Raw genomic sequence first — 18372 nt, forward strand, 5'->3', positions numbered from 1 at the left:
AAAAAAGAACAAAAGAAATGTCCGAGCGACTAATGGGGGCAATTCAATAATTTTCTTTGATGGTGGCTTCAGACAACCTTGACACTATTGCACACATCCTATATTTCAAATTTACACTAACCCCTTAATCACCTTACTTGCCTGTTCTGAAAATGAACTTTCTTAATTCAATTGAAATTAAAAAAAAAATAATAATTATAAATTAAAAATCCAGATTCTTACCTTTAGTTGTTTTCTTTTTTGAAATCTTGGACGTGCTTACAATCCCATACTTCACGTAGAGTCTTGTGCAGTCCATTAATCCATAATAAATAATCCATAATCTGTGATGCAAACCATGTCCTGAGTCAAACTAACCAAAATGGACACAGTATAGCAAAGCCATTTTTTACAGCAAAACGTGTGCTGAAAACTGTACTGTGCTCAAACAAAAAATGCATCCCCAAAATAAATGCTGAAAAAGAAATCTGTTTGGCAAAAATTGCAACAAGAAATCCACTGTTACAATCCTCTCTCGGCTGAAATCCAGCAAAAAAAAGACTGAAAAGGAAAAAATTGTTTTAAAAAATTCGCTACAAAAAATGCATTGTTGCAATCCTCTCTCGACCAAAATCCAGCATAAGTTGGTTGAAAAACCATATATCCAAAATTTAAATTGTCCCAAAAAGTATTTCCGTGAACCATGAAATCTGTGTCCATGTTCCTCCAATCTATCTGAAAACCTGCGACGATGCAAAACCTTAATTTCAAAACCCATTGTATAAAAAATATATTTTTTAAATTACTTTCATAGCACTATGGTTTAAGAGAAAAGGTAATCATTATTTTTAAATAATTCTATTAAACCAAAAGTGTTACAAAAGCTTAGGGCTGCGAGACCTCCCATTTCTGCTGCCTCATCCCTCCACAAAGGTGTATTTTTGCACAAAATCAAATTTTTGGGGGGAGATGACAGGGTCGTTAAAACTTGTATATTAGGGATGGACAATGAGCTGCATCTTACAGCGTTCCATTTTTTTCGCATCTCGACCTATCTAACTAGAGAGAGAACCCATCCCTGTTGTCAAATAGTTTGTAATCGAGGGATTTTTTGGAGAGCCCCCTAATGAGACTTTGACAGGTGCAGAACATTGAATTTTACGTTTGCTCACATGGATAGCTGACACAAGTGTATAAAAAGAAAGGGAGTTTATTCTCACAAGACTACCTGAAGCAAAGTAAATGCTGCTCACTCTGCTCTTTCCAAAGTCCATCAATCCTCCACAGCCCAAGATAAAATAGGGTGAGCCCAGCCCAGCCTCGTCCAGATGCAAACCAGCTCAGATGGGCCCACCTTGGCCCGGGTTGCATCTGAGCACGTTCCACGCTGCAGAGTCCCTCGCTGGTTTTATGCTGTTCTGGCCCCTCCTCCTCACTGGCACACACTGGGGGACCGAGTCCCATCCCAGCAGACACAACAGCAACAGCGGTGTGGGCCTTGGACTGCCTTGATATATGGATAGATGTGGCCTTATTAATGTGTTAAGTTAGCATGAGCTTTTTATGAGTTTAAACACCATTTTTCCTTTCTGCTGCTTTTTGCACACGACACACATCTGCTGCTTTACCTTTTAGCCTAGTAAAATGTTTTCAGTTCATACGAGAATAAGATGTTTTTACACTGATATCAGCCTTGCTTGGCGATCTGTGTCTGTACAGTGAGTGCTGAAACCTTCAAGGATATCTCAACACAGTAGTTGTTATGAGCAGTGATCTTCGCATGTCCCTAGACATAACGTACATGCAGCTGTAGCCAAGTTCTGGCTTTAGGCGCGTTTTATATTGCCTTGCACAAGAGCATACAAACACACTTGATGGTGCTTCGCATGCAGAGAGCTGGTTGCTGATGATGTGATCCCTTACCGCTAGGATCTTGAGGTATGGGGCCGCTCTGCTAAAACCCAAAAGAGACCTTCTTAGATATAATATAATATACTAGCTAGGGAGGGTGAGAACTAGGTTTTGTTAAACCCTATTCATTTTAGCATAATACTATGCTTGCACCGTTTGTGTTCTATGGACTAGTGACTATGCTGATTACTTTGTTTCTTATAATATGTTTGTTTGTATTAGCTAAAATACTGCGCTTGAGAGCACTGCATTAGTGAATAAACATTTCAAATATGCACGTGCCCTCTTTTACTCCATGTTCCACCCCAAACACAGTTGCTCATTTCTAATAAACCGTTTGGTTGTGTTTATTTAGATCACTGCAGTCCATTTTCTTCTGATACTGCATATAAGTACATCTTAGTAGCAGTTGATTCATGCACATGCTTTGTTTGGGTCTGGCCTCATCGCAACGCTGATACATGGACTGTCATCAGGGATTTGCATGTCTTTGTAGGGATTTTTGCCTGTGGTACCTTCAGTTCGGATCAGGGTCCTGCTTTCGCCTCTAAGGCGTATAGTGATGCCATGAGTTTGATGGGGGTCTAAGCCAAGCTTTCGTCTCCATACCGACCTGAGGGTAATATTGAAGTGGAATGAATGAACCGTGACTTAAAGCAATCATTGACAGCTCGAGTTATAGGCACTGTCAGAAACTGGCTGGCCCATCTCAATGGCGTGCAGCGTGCTCTGAATAATCTCCCTTGAAGGTTTCTGGGTGGGCGGACCCCATACGAAATGCTCTTTTGTATTAAGATGTATGTCCCGGACCTTGACCGTCTAGACGCGGTCGGTTCGGGTGCCTCCTTTGACGTATATGAACATTGCAATGTTTTACAGACTCTACAAGAGACCAGAGACAGTCTTGCAAAGGAACATTTGCCCTCTACCTCGGATGATGCGTTGCAGATCCCGGTAGTTGGCTGGCTACCCCAAGTTGAAGAACTGGTTCGGGAGAAGATCGATAACGAAAAGGAATTTGGCCCCTCATACCGTGCTCCGGTTCCCGTGCTTGGAGTGAAGGGCACAAGAACAGTCATTTTACCACTTCTTCCAGGTCGTAAGGAGAACAGGTATATCTCCATTGACAATGTCAAACTACACAGAGTGGCCGATTCTTCTTAGCATGACACTGGCAGTCTCATGTCTTTGGATGGTGAGAAATTCTGTTTTGGCCTCTGCTTCGGATTGTGTACCAGAGATGGCCCTCGAGATGCCTGCAGTTCCAGTCCTTTATTGAGTGCTTTGCCTGGTGCTCACCTTGATGATACAGATTACACCTATCCATCTGTCTTGTCGATGCCTGATTTGCAAACTCGTTTAGCCACAGAATCCAGATTTTCATTTGACACTGTTTCACGTGCATCAGAGAATCCCACAAGGCTGAGTGCCTATGCGACTTTGTTTAAAAAACATTTTTTAATACCCCCTTGGACTTACATTTGGCTGGGGCTTTCTGCTCTCTATATTTTTATGTCAATTGGTTTTGTGTTTTATTTTTTCCGGTTTGTCAATGGACATTATGTAGAGGAGAGAACATGCATTAGACATCTGAATGGAACTTTAGCTCCTCACTCCTCATCACATTCAGCACACAGATTGAAGAGAGACTTGGCCTTTGTTAACATCACCGCGTGGCCTTTCCTGGATGGAATAGTCTGGGATGCAGTTAAATTTCAAATCCATGGCCCGACTGAAGTTGTTAATGTTCCTATTGTACTTGGAGTTAATATGGGGGATGTGGTTCAACAAAATATATAGTTCGGGCCGTAGAGGCTTTGTTTGCTGATTTGAAAAATTATGCTGCCTTTGATGCTGAAGATTTATATTTAGATTCTGCTAATTATGGTGATTTGTTTTGTTTCCAACATTTTGGCAATCACTACTTGCACAAAGCTAATTATAGGACGAGTACTGTAAATTATACCCAGTGGGAACATTGTCCTGCTCCTTTAAGAGGCAGCTCAGACACATTTTTGAAAAAGTAAACACATTTTACTGATTTTAATCAGTCCAATCCCGCTTAATTTTATTTTAAAATGACAGACAAATCCAATTCCAAAGTTAGACTTACCGATACTAAGTTACTGTATTCGAAGTCCTTTCTAGACCGACTAGCTGTTGTTGGCTACGAGTTGTGGAAGGAAACTATTGACCTTCAATCAGTTTGGGGTTCTAAAAGTTGGCAGGTACAAGGCAATGAGGCTTTGCACCGTGCATGTCTCATCCCAAATCATATGTTGTTTTTGAATTCTACTGTCTCACAGACAACATGCTTTGGATTGGCTACTTCTAAAAAATTAAATTCTCCTTCCTTCCCAGATTTGGAAGAATATTCGGGTTGGGAAAACTCAACTAAATTTTCAATTAGAGAATTACAAACGCTTTTGCTAAATTCATCCTTTAACATTTCCAGTTTGGATCCCAACGGTTGGGTAATGTGGCACCGAAGTGCAGACTCGTGCCAGCATCATTTTATGGGCCTAGCTGAGGGTTTTACACAAGTCAGAGTAGATCCCCGTTTTGAGAGTGACCATTCTGTTACCACTTATTCTGTAGGCAAACTATGTCAGCATTGGCTCAAGCACTCTACATTGGAGTCAGTTAAATTGCATTTATCTAAACTGACCGACGAGGTTGACTTGAATGATTTCCTAAATGGCCCGGCTAACGGTAGATCTAAAAGATGGATCTATGCCATTTATAATGAACTGTGGAAAACATCACAGATTGAAGCGGCTACCCGCCTTAGGGCTATCGACCAAGCTAATTTAGAAAAAGTGCTTGCAGTTGTGGACAACAGCATTAATACCCTTTCCTCCCGAATTTACACATTAGATAATATTGTTTCATCTGTTGTTGAAATTGTACATGATGAAGTGTCTGTTTTATACCATGGTCAAAATCGACTGTGTTCTGTTATGCAGTTTGTGTGGACCTTGCAGATGCTGAAACATGGAAAAGTGCCTTGGACCTATGTTAATGTCTCCTCTCTGTTTGCACCCTTTAATTTGACTGAGAAACAACGTTTGCTTTCCATGAGAGATGCTTCTTTTTCGATGTTGCACATTGAACGCCTAAAGTCTTTGCCCTTTTCAGTGGCAGAAGCAACAGCTGCAACGTGGCTAATCCACAGATTAATTACTCTACCTTTTGCGCTTTTTCAGTTTTCAAATTGCATGAAGTATTTTGCCATAGGCAGATACGAGCAGCTCGGTACCTCCTACTTGCATGAAGCCTGGTCGCTCCCTTTCACTTATAGATGTCTTAGGGACGGGAAAGAGGTATATCTGAGTGGAGATGAGTGTACAGAAACATCAGATCACTCGTTTATGTGTAGGCACATCCAATTGCATGGTTCATGTAACCAGAACTGCCCTAATTTAGCATGTGTTTTGAAAGGTACACCGGAGCCTACTATAGTCCGGACTTTTACCTTATTGGTTAATGGTAGTTATTTACTTTTAAACAATGAGGATTGCTGTGGGTTATTGAAAGGCATAGCTTACGTTGTAACAGTCAGTGAGCGTGTTGTTTGCTGTAAGAATGTGCTTTATCCACCCCCGCATGGGAACCTGGATGTTTCCATCTGGCCAAGAATTCCGGTTTTGAAGTCAGAGTTCAATAAAAAGAGCAGAATAAGAGCCTTATTTTCACAAAAAGAAGTTGCCCTGACATCTGCTCGCGAAGCATTTGTCCTTCACGTAGCTAACACCCACACAGAAGTCCATGCCTTATTGAATACTGACCTTGCTTTACATTTTGGTGAGCTGATTCACACAATCTTTAACGCATCCTCCACTTCGGGGCTGGCTCATTTTTTTAAAGTAGTAAGCAGTGGTTTAGTGACTTCTTTCCAGAAAATATTTGGAGTCATTCCTGCTTTCCTTCACTCGATATTCTCCGGTCTATTTGGTGGACTTCATGTTTTGCTGGCACTGGCTGCTGGTTTTTTGTTACTGTTTTGTTTATTGCAAAATGGATGTCCGTCCTGTCTTCGCAAATGAGCTGGAGCAGTTAGCACTATTTCGCAACAGGATGCTTGAATACTATGGTGTGCTGCCACTTGCCACTTTGAGTGCATCATATGGATTATCATTTTGATTTTCCTATTTCACCTGTGTCCAGCCTGTATTTCATTGCCTGAGCTGTGATTTCATGTGGGCCCTGGATTTGTGTCTCTGTAATTTGGTGTCTCCTGAAGTAGATTATGAACATCTCATGAGTCCCTTAGTTGCTCATGAATTGCTTTGTTCTGACGGAGGGATTATGGCCTTTGCAGCGATGCATGGAGTTCTGGGTCGTTGGAATATATTCGCAGCGGCGCAAGATTTCTTGGCACACAGCTTCATTGAGAACCCACCGAGTTGTCCTCTGATGATAATAGAGGCTCCGGTAATTGAAGGGCATGTATGTTCTTTTTCTCTATTGAATTGGATGGCTGAGTTGTTTTCGGATGATAACAGTGACTTCCTTTTGGAAGCGGTTGCTGCCTATTTCGCCTACTCAGTTTTAGGCTGACTCTTATTGAAGCCATTGGTGTCATAATTTTTTTCTTCTCTCACACTTTTTCTGATCTTTTATAGACATTTTTTTATAAACAGACCTATTGGCTTTACTAACAGTGGACATTACGATGTCATGCTGGTGAGATTTTGAGTTTTTATGTGGACAACATTTTTTTTCCTCACCTACTCGATTTCGAACTGAGCATTTTATTGAACTCTGCTTTCAACAATTGAGTCCCTTATCTTATCTTATCTTATCTGATACGTGCTCGGATCAAGGGAGGGTGATATATGGATAGATGTGGCCAGATTACTGTGTTAAGTTAGCCTGAGCTTTTTATGAGTTTAAACGCCATTTTTCCTTTCTGCTGCTTTTTGCACATGACACACATCTGCTGCTTTACCTTTTAGCCTAGTAAAATGTTTTCGGTTCATACGAGCATGATATGTTGTTACACTGATATCAGCCTTGCTTGGCGAGCTGTGTCCATACAGTGAGTGCTGAAACCTTCAGGATATCTCAACACAGTAGTTGTTATGAGCATTGATCTTCGCACGTCCCTAGACATAACATACATGCTGCTGGAGCCAAGTTCTGGCTTTAGCCGCATTTTATATTGCCTTGCACAAGAGCATACAAACACACTTGATGGTGCTTCGCATGCAGAGAGCTGGTTGCTGATGATGTGATCCCTTACCGCTAGGATCTTGAGGTATGGGGCCGCTCTGCTAAAACCCAAAAGAGACCTTCTTAGATATAATATAATATACTAGCTAGGGAGGGTGAGAACTAGGTTTTGTTAAACCCTATTCATTTTAGCATAATACTATGCTTGCACCGTTTGTGTTCTATGGACTAGTGACTATGCTGATTACTTTGTTTCTTATAATATGTTTGTTTGTATTAGCTAAAATACTGCGCTTGAGAGCACTGCATTAGTGAATAAACATTTCAAATATGCACGTGCCCTCTTTTACTCCATGTTCCACCCCAAACACAGTTGCTCATTTCTAATAAACCGTTTGGTTGTGTTTATTTAGATCACTGCAGTCCATTTTCTTCTGATACTGCATATAAGTACATCTTAGTAGCAGTTGATTCATGCACATGCTTTGTTTGGGTCTGGCCTCATCGCAACGCTGATACATGGACTGTCATCAGGGATTTGCATGTCTTTGTAGGGATTTTTGCCTGTGGTACCTTCAGTTCGGATCAGGGTCCTGCTTTCGCCTCTAAGGCGTATAGTGATGCCATGAGTTTGATGGGGGTCTAAGCCAAGCTTTCGTCTCCATACCGACCTGAGGGTAATATTGAAGTGGAATGAATGAACCGTGACTTAAAGCAATCATTGACAGCTCGAGTTATAGGCACTGTCAGAAACTGGCTGGCCCATCTCAATGGCGTGCAGCGTGCTCTGAATAATCTCCCTTGAAGGTTTCTGGGTGGGCGGACCCCATACGAAATGCTCTTTTGTATTAAGATGTATGTCCCGGACCTTGACCGTCTAGACGCAGTCGGTTCGGGTGCCTCCTTTGACGTATATGAACATTGCAATGTTTTACAGACTCTACAAGAGACCAGAGACAGTCTTGCAAAGGAACATTTGCCCTCTACCTCGGATGATGCGTTGCAGATCCCGGTAGTTGGCTGGCTACCCCAAGTTGAAGAACTGGTTCGGGAGAAGATCGATAACGAAAAGGAATTTGGCCCCTCATACCGTGCTCCGGTTCCCGTGCTTGGAGTGAAGGGCACAAGAACAGTCATTTTACCACTTCTTTCAGGTCGTAAGGAGAACAGGTATATCTCCATTGACAATGTCAAACTACACAGAGTGGCCGATTCTTCTTAGCATGACACTGGCAGTCTCATGTCTTTGGATGGTGAGAAATTCTGTTTTGGCCTCTGCTTCGGATTGTGTACCAGAGATGGCCCTCGAGATGCCTGCAGTTCCAGTCCTTTATTGAGTGCTTTGCCTGGTGCTCACCTTGATGATACAGATTACACCTATCCATCTGTCTTGTCGATGCCTGATTTGCAAACTCGTTTAGCCACAGAATCCAGATTTTCATTTGACACTGTTTCACGTGCATCAGAGAATCCCACAAGGCTGAGTGCCTATGCGACTTTGTTTAAAAAACATTTTTTAATACCCCCTTGGACTTACATTTGGCTGGGGCTTTCTGCTCTCTATATTTTTATGTCAATTGGTTTTGTGTTTTATTTTTTCCGGTTTGTCAATGGACATTATGTAGAGGAGAGAACATGCATTAGACATCTGAATGGAACTTTAGCTCCTCACTCCTCATCACATTCAGCACACAGATTGAAGAGAGACTTGGCCTTTGTTAACATCACCGCGTGGCCTTTCCTGGATGGAATAGTCTGGGATGCAGTTAAATTTCAAATCCATGGCCCGACTGAAGTTGTTAATGTTCCTATTGTACTTGGAGTTAATATGGGGGATGTGGTTCAACAAAATATATAGTTCGGGCCGTAGAGGCTTTGTTTGCTGATTTGAAAAATTATGCTGCCTTTGATGCTGAAGATTTATATTTAGATTCTGCTAATTATGGTGATTTGTTTTGTTTCCAACATTTTGGCAATCACTACTTGCACAAAGCTAATTATAGGACGAGTACTGTAAATTATACCCAGTGGGAACATTGTCCTGCTCCTTTAAGAGGCAGCTCAGACACATTTTTGAAAAAGTAAACACATTTTACTGATTTTAATCAGTCCAATCCCGCTTAATTTTATTTTAAAATGACAGACAAATCCAATTCCAAAGTTAGACTTACCGATACTAAGTTACTGTATTCGAAGTCCTTTCTAGACCGACTAGCTGTTGTTGGCTACGAGTTGTGGAAGGAAACTATTGACCTTCAATCAGTTTGGGGTTCTAAAAGTTGGCAGGTACAAGGCAATGAGGCTTTGCACCGTGCATGTCTCATCCCAAATCATATGTTGTTTTTGAATTCTACTGTCTCACAGACAACATGCTTTGGATTGGCTACTTCTAAAAAATTAAATTCTCCTTCCTTCCCAGATTTGGAAGAATATTCGGGTTGGGAAAACTCAACTAAATTTTCAATTAGAGAATTACAAACGCTTTTGCTAAATTCATCCTTTAACATTTCCAGTTTGGATCCCAACGGTTGGGTAATGTGGCACCGAAGTGCAGACTCGTGCCAGCATCATTTTATGGGCCTAGCTGAGGGTTTTACACAAGTCAGAGTAGATCCCCGTTTTGAGAGTGACCATTCTGTTACCACTTATTCTGTAGGCAAACTATGTCAGCATTGGCTCAAGCACTCTACATTGGAGTCAGTTAAATTGCATTTATCTAAACTGACCGACGAGGTTGACTTGAATGATTTCCTAAATGGCCCGGCTAACGGTAGATCTAAAAGATGGATCTATGCCATTTATAATGAACTGTGGAAAACATCACAGATTGAAGCGGCTACCCGCCTTAGGGCTATCGACCAAGCTAATTTAGAAAAAGTGCTTGCAGTTGTGGACAACAGCATTAATACCCTTTCCTCCCGAATTTACACATTAGATAATATTGTTTCATCTGTTGTTGAAATTGTACATGATGAAGTGTCTGTTTTATACCATGGTCAAAATCGACTGTGTTCTGTTATGCAGTTTGTGTGGACCTTGCAGATGCTGAAACATGGAAAAGTGCCTTGGACCTATGTTAATGTCTCCTCTCTGTTTGCACCCTTTAATTTGACTGAGAAACAACGTTTGCTTTCCATGAGAGATGCTTCTTTTTCGATGTTGCACATTGAACGCCTAAAGTCTTTGCCCTTTTCAGTGGCAGAAGCAACAGCTGCAACGTGGCTAATCCACAGATTAATTACTCTACCTTTCGCGCTTTTTCAGTTTTCAAATTGCATGAAGTATTTTGCCATAGGCAGATACGAGCAGCTCGGTACCTCCTACTTGCATGAAGCCTGGTCGCTCCCTTTCACTTATAGATGTCTTAGGGACGGGAAAGAGGTATATCTGAGTGGAGATGAGTGTACAGAAACATCAGATCACTCGTTTATGTGTAGGCACATCCAATTGCATGGTTCATGTAACCAGAACTGCCCTAATTTAGCATGTGTTTTGAAAGGTACACCGGAGCCTACTATAGTCCGGACTTTTACCTTATTGGTTAATGGTAGTTATTTACTTTTAAACAATGAGGATTGCTGTGGGTTATTGAAAGGCATAGCTTACGTTGTAACAGTCAGTGAGCGTGTTGTTTGCTGTAAGAATGTGCTTTATCCACCCCCGCATGGGAACCTGGATGTTTCCATCTGGCCAAGAATTCCGGTTTTGAAGTCAGAGTTCAATAAAAAGAGCAGAATAAGAGCCTTATTTTCACAAAAAGAAGTTGCCCTGACATCTGCTCGCGAAGCATTTGTCCTTCACGTAGCTAACACCCACACAGAAGTCCATGCCTTATTGAATACTGACCTTGCTTTACATTTTGGTGAGCTGATTCACACAATCTTTAACGCATCCTCCACTTCGGGGCTGGCTCATTTTTTTAAAGTAGTAAGCAGTGGTTTAGTGACTTCTTTCCAGAAAATATTTGGAGTCATTCCTGCTTTCCTTCACTCGATATTCTCCGGTCTATTTGGTGGACTTCATGTTTTGCTGGCACTGGCTGCTGGTTTTTTGTTACTGTTTTGTTTATTGCAAAATGGATGTCCGTCCTGTCTTCGCAAATGAGCTGGAGCAGTTAGCACTATTTCGCAACAGGATGCTTGAATACTATGGTGTGCTGCCACTTGCCACTTTGAGTGCATCATATGGATTATCATTTTGATTTTCCTATTTCACCTGTGTCCAGCCTGTATTTCATTGCCTGAGCTGTGATTTCATGTGGGCCCTGGATTTGTGTCTCTGTAATTTGGTGTCTCCTGAAGTAGATTATGAACATCTCATGAGTCCCTTAGTTGCTCATGAATTGCTTTGTTCTGACGGAGGGATTATGGCCTTTGCAGCGATGCATGGAGTTCTGGGTCGTTGGAATATATTCGCAGCGGCGCAAGATTTCTTGGCACACAGCTTCATTGAGAACCCACCGAGTTGTCCTCTGATGATAATAGAGGCTCCGGTAATTGAAGGGCATGTATGTTCTTTTTCTCTATTGAATTGGATGGCTGAGTTGTTTTCGGATGATAACAGTGACTTCCTTTTGGAAGCGGTTGCTGCCTATTTCGCCTACTCAGTTTTAGGCTGACTCTTATTGAAGCCATTGGTGTCATAATTTTTTTCTTCTCTCACACTTTTTCTGATCTTTTATAGACATTTTTTTATAAACAGACCTATTGGCTTTACTAACAGTGGACATTACGATGTCATGCTGGTGAGATTTTGAGTTTTTATGTGGACAACATTTTTTTTCCTCACCTACTCGATTTCGAACTGAGCATTTTATTGAACTCTGCTTTCAACAATTGAGTCCCTTATCTTATCTTATCTTATCTGATACGTGCTCGGATCAAGGGAGGGTGATATATGGATAGATGTGGCCAGATTACTGTGTTAAGTTAGCCTGAGCTTTTTATGAGTTTAAACGCCATTTTTCCTTTCTGCTGCTTTTTGCACATGACACACATCTGCTGCTTTACCTTTTAGCCTAGTAAAATGTTTTCGGTTCATACGAGCATGATATGTTGTTACACTGATATCAGCCTTGCTTGGCGAGCTGTGTCCATACAGTGAGTGCTGAAACCTTCAGGATATCTCAACACAGTAGTTGTTATGAGCATTGATCTTCGCACGTCCCTAGACATAACATACATGCTGCTGGAGCCAAGTTCTGGCTTTAGCCGCATTTTATATTGCCTTGCACAAGAGCATACAAACACACTTGATGGTGCTTCGCATGCAGAGAGCTGGTTGCTGATGATGTGATCCCTTACCGCTAGGATCTTGAGGTATGGGGCCGCTCTGCTAAAACCCAAAAGAGACCTTCTTAGATATAATATAATATACTAGCTAGGGAGGGTGAGAACTAGGTTTTGTTAAACCCTATTCATTTTAGCATAATACTATGCTTGCACCGTTTGTGTTCTATGGACTAGTGACTATGCTGATTACTTTGTTTCTTATAATATGTTTGTTTGTATTAGCTAAAATACTGCGCTTGAGAGCACTGCATTAGTGAATAAACATTTCAAATATGCACGTGCCCTCTTTTACTCCATGTTCCACCCCAAACACAGTTGCTCATTTCTAATAAACCGTTTGGTTGTGTTTATTTAGATCACTGCAGTCCATTTTCTTCTGATACTGCATATAAGTACATCTTAGTAGCAGTTGATTCATGCACATGCTTTGTTTGGGTCTGGCCTCATCGCAACGCTGATACATGGACTGTCATCAGGGATTTGCATGTCTTTGTAGGGATTTTTGCCTGTGGTACCTTCAGTTCGGATCAGGGTCCTGCTTTCGCCTCTAAGGCGTATAGTGATGCCATGAGTTTGATGGGGGTCTAAGCCAAGCTTTCGTCTCCATACCGACCTGAGGGTAATATTGAAGTGGAATGAATGAACCGTGACTTAAAGCAATCATTGACAGCTCGAGTTATAGGCACTGTCAGAAACTGGCTGGCCCATCTCAATGGCGTGCAGCGTGCTCTGAATAATCTCCCTTGAAGGTTTCTGGGTGGGCGGACCCCATACGAAATGCTCTTTTGTATTAAGATGTATGTCCCGGACCTTGACCGTCTAGACGCGGTCGGTTCGGGTGCCTCCTTTGACGTATATGAACATTGCAATGTTTTACAGACTCTACAAGAGACCAGAGACAGTCTTGCAAAGGAACATTTGCCCTCTACCTCGGATGATGCGTTGCAGATCCCGGTAGTTGGCTGGCTACCCCAAGTTGAAGAACTGGTTCGGGAGAAGATCGATAACGAAAAGGAATTTGGCCCCTCATACCGTGCTCCGGTTCCCGTGCTTGGAGTGAAGGGCACAAGAACAGTCATTTTACCACTTCTTCCAGGTCGTAAGGAGAACAGGTATATCTCCATTGACAATGTCAAACTACACAGAGTGGCCGATTCTTCTTAGCATGACACTGGCAGTCTCATGTCTTTGGATGGTGAGAAATTCTGTTTTGGCCTCTGCTTCGGATTGTGTACCAGAGATGGCCCTCGAGATGCCTGCAGTTCCAGTCCTTTATTGAGTGCTTTGCCTGGTGCTCACCTTGATGATACAGATTACACCTATCCATCTGTCTTGTCGATGCCTGATTTGCAAACTCGTTTAGCCACAGAATCCAGATTTTCATTTGACACTGTTTCACGTGCATCAGAGAATCCCACAAGGCTGAGTGCCTATGCGACTTTGTTTAAAAAACATTTTTTAATACCCCCTTGGACTTACATTTGGCTGGGGCTTTCTGCTCTCTATATTTTTATGTCAATTGGTTTTGTGTTTTATTTTTTCCGGTTTGTCAATGGACATTATGTAGAGGAGAGAACATGCATTAGACATCTGAATGGAACTTTAGCTCCTCACTCCTCATCACATTCAGCACACAGATTGAAGAGAGACTTGGCCTTTGTTAACATCACCGCGTGGCCTTTCCTGGATGGAATAGTCTGGGATGCAGTTAAATTTCAAATCCATGGCCCGACTGAAGTTGTTAATGTTCCTATTGTACTTGGAGTTAATATGGGGGATGTGGTTCAACAAAATATATAGTTCGGGCCGTAGAGGCTTTGTTTGCTGATTTGAAAAATTATGCTGCCTTTGATGCTGAAGATTTATATTTAGATTCTGCTAATTATGGTGATTTGTTTTGTTTCCAACATTTTGGCAATCACTACTTGCACAAAGCTAATTATAGGACGAGTACTGTAAATTATACCCAGTGGGAACATTGTCCTGCTCCTTTAAGAGGCAGCTCAGACACATTTTTGAAAAAGTAAACACATTTTACTGATTTTAATCAGTCCAATCCCGCTTAATTTTATTTTAAAATGACAGACAAATCCAATTCCAAAGTTAGACTTACCGATACTAAGTTACTGTATTCGAAGTCCTTTCTAGACCGACTAGCTGTTGTTGGCTACGAGTTGTGGAAGGAAACTATTGACCTTCAATCAGTTTGGGGTTCTAAAAGTTGGCAGGTACAAGGCAATGAGGCTTTGCACCGTGCATGTCTCATCCCAAATCATATGTTGTTTTTGAATTCTACTGTCTCACAGACAACATGCTTTGGATTGGCTACTTCTAAAAAATTAAATTCTCCTTCCTTCCCAGATTTGGAAGAATATTCGGGTTGGGAAAACTCAACTAAATTTTCAATTAGAGAATTACAAACGCTTTTGCTAAATTCATCCTTTAACATTTCCAGTTTGGATCCCAACGGTTGGGTAATGTGGCACCGAAGTGCAGACTCGTGCCAGCATCATTTTATGGGCCTAGCTGAGGGTTTTACACAAGTCAGAGTAGATCCCCGTTTTGAGAGTGACCATTCTGTTACCACTTATTCTGTAGGCAAACTATGTCAGCATTGGCTCAAGCACTCTACATTGGAGTCAGTTAAATTGCATTTATCTAAACTGACCGACGAGGTTGACTTGAATGATTTCCTAAATGGCCCGGCTAACGGTAGATCTAAAAGATGGATCTATGCCATTTATAATGAACTGTGGAAAACATCACAGATTGAAGCGGCTACCCGCCTTAGGGCTATCGACCAAGCTAATTTAGAAAAAGTGCTTGCAGTTGTGGACAACAGCATTAATACCCTTTCCTCCCGAATTTACACATTAGATAATATTGTTTCATCTGTTGTTGAAATTGTACATGATGAAGTGTCTGTTTTATACCATGGTCAAAATCGACTGTGTTCTGTTATGCAGTTTGTGTGGACCTTGCAGATGCTGAAACATGGAAAAGTGCCTTGGACCTATGTTAATGTCTCCTCTCTGTTTGCACCCTTTAATTTGACTGAGAAACAACGTTTGCTTTCCATGAGAGATGCTTCTTTTTCGATGTTGCACATTGAACGCCTAAAGTCTTTGCCCTTTTCAGTGGCAGAAGCAACAGCTGCAACGTGGCTAATCCACAGATTAATTACTCTACCTTTCGCGCTTTTTCAGTTTTCAAATTGCATGAAGTATTTTGCCATAGGCAGATACGAGCAGCTCGGTACCTCCTACTTGCATGAAGCCTGGTCGCTCCCTTTCACTTATAGATGTCTTAGGGACGGGAAAGAGGTATATCTGAGTGGAGATGAGTGTACAGAAACATCAGATCACTCGTTTATGTGTAGGCACATCCAATTGCATGGTTCATGTAACCAGAACTGCCCTAATTTAGCATGTGTTTTGAAAGGTACACCGGAGCCTACTATAGTCCGGACTTTTACCTTATTGGTTAATGGTAGTTATTTACTTTTAAACAATGAGGATTGCTGTGGGTTATTGAAAGGCATAGCTTACGTTGTAACAGTCAGTGAGCGTGTTGTTTGCTGTAAGAATGTGCTTTATCCACCCCCGCATGGGAACCTGGATGTTTCCATCTGGCCAAGAATTCCGGTTTTGAAGTCAGAGTTCAATAAAAAGAGCAGAATAAGAGCCTTATTTTCACAAAAAGAAGTTGCCCTGACATCTGCTCGCGAAGCATTTGTCCTTCACGTAGCTAACACCCACACAGAAGTCCATGCCTTATTGAATACTGACCTTGCTTTACATTTTGGTGAGCTGATTCACACAATCTTTAACGCATCCTCCACTTCGGGGCTGGCTCATTTTTTTAAAGTAGTAAGCAGTGGTTTAGTGACTTCTTTCCAGAAAATATTTGGAGTCATTCCTGCTTTCCTTCACTCGATATTCTCCGGTCTATTTGGTGGACTTCATGTTTTGCTGGCACTGGCTGCTGGTTTTTTGTTACTGTTTTGTTTATTGCAAAATGGATGTCCGTCCTGTCTTCGCAAATGAGCTGGAGCAGTTAGCACTATTTCGCAACAGGATGCTTGAATACTATGGTGTGCTGCCACTTGCCACTTTGAGTGCATCATATGGATTATCATTTTGATTTTCCTATTTCACCTGTGTCCAGCCTGTATTTCATTGCCTGAGCTGTGATTTCATGTGGGCCCTGGATTTGTGTCTCTGTAATTTGGTGTCTCCTGAAGTAGATTATGAACATCTCATGAGTCCCTTAGTTGCTCATGAATTGCTTTGTTCTGACGGAGGGATTATGGCCTTTGCAGCGATGCATGGAGTTCTGGGTCGTTGGAATATATTCGCAGCGGCGCAAGATTTCTTGGCACACAGCTTCATTGAGAACCCACCGAGTTGTCCTCTGATGATAATAGAGGCTCCGGTAATTGAAGGGCATGTATGTTCTTTTTCTCTATTGAATTGGATGGCTGAGTTGTTTTCGGATGATAACAGTGACTTCCTTTTGGAAGCGGTTGCTGCCTATTTCGCCTACTCAGTTTTAGGCTGACTCTTATTGAAGCCATTGGTGTCATAATTTTTTTCTTCTCTCACACTTTTTCTGATCTTTTATAGACATTTTTTTATAAACAGACCTATTGGCTTTACTAACAGTGGACATTACGATGTCATGCTGGTGAGATTTTGAGTTTTTATGTGGACAACATTTTTTTTCCTCACCTACTCGATTTCGAACTGAGCATTTTATTGAACTCTGCTTTCAACAATTGAGTCCCTTATCTTATCTTATCTTATCTGATACGTGCTCGGATCAAGGGAGGGTGATATATGGATAGATGTGGCCAGATTACTGTGTTAAGTTAGCCTGAGCTTTTTATGAGTTTAAACGCCATTTTTCCTTTCTGCTGCTTTTTGCACATGACACACATCTGCTGCTTTACCTTTTAGCCTAGTAAAATGTTTTCGGTTCATACGAGCATGATATGTTGTTACACTGATATCAGCCTTGCTTGGCGAGCTGTGTCCATACAGTGAGTGCTGAAACCTTCAGGATATCTCAACACAGTAGTTGTTATGAGCATTGATCTTCGCACGTCCCTAGACATAACATACATGCTGCTGAAGCAAAGTTCTGGCTTTAGCCGCATTTTATATTGCCTTGCACAAGAGCATACAAACACACTTGATGGTGCTTCGCATGCAGAGAGCTGGTTGCTGATGATGTGATCCCTTACCGCTAGGATCTTGAGGTATGGGGCCACTCTGCTAAAACCCAAAAGAGGCCTTCTTACATATAATATAATATACTAGCTAGGGAGGGTGAGAATTAGGTTTTGTTAAACCCTATTCATTTTAGCATAATACTATGCTTGCACCGTTTCTGTTCTATGGACTAGTGACTCTGCTGATTACTTTGTTTCTTATAATATTTTTGTTGTCTTAGCTAAGATACTGCGCTTCAGAGCACTGCATTAGTGAATAAACATTTCAAATATGCACGTGTCCTCTTTTACTCCTTGTTCTGGACTGAAATGATTGTATAACAAAAGAGTGTTCATGTGTTCCACGTAACCTGAGGTGTACTAAGTTCATGTTCTGGTTTGTCTAAGCATTGGGAGTTTATGATGACCAATGAGACACTGACTGCTAGTCTGGTAGGGGATTTTTGGGTCATCCGAATTCACTGAGGTTCCAAGCCTCTCTGCACAGTTCTGTCTGAGCACGGAATCCCTGCGACAGCCCGAAGTATCAATCCTGCACTTTGGGAGTCCCTCGCCGGTTTTATGGCATTCTGGCCCCTCCTGCCTGCTTGCGCACCCTGGGGTACTGAGTCGCACCCCAGCAAAAACATCAGCGGTGTAGGCTTCGGATGGCCCAAAGTAGCAATCCTGATCTAGGACACGAAACGCAGTCACTCGCATTCCATTTGTTTACGTTTTACTGAGGTTCCTGAAGTTCATCGCTTGGCTTCTCCGTCTGCATGTGCAAGTGAAATGAAGGATCTC

Source organism: Lissotriton vulgaris, chromosome 4_1, assembly GCF_964263255.1.
Source record: "Lissotriton vulgaris chromosome 4_1, aLisVul1.2, whole genome shotgun sequence".
Lineage (NCBI taxonomy): Eukaryota > Metazoa > Chordata > Amphibia > Caudata > Salamandridae > Lissotriton > Lissotriton vulgaris.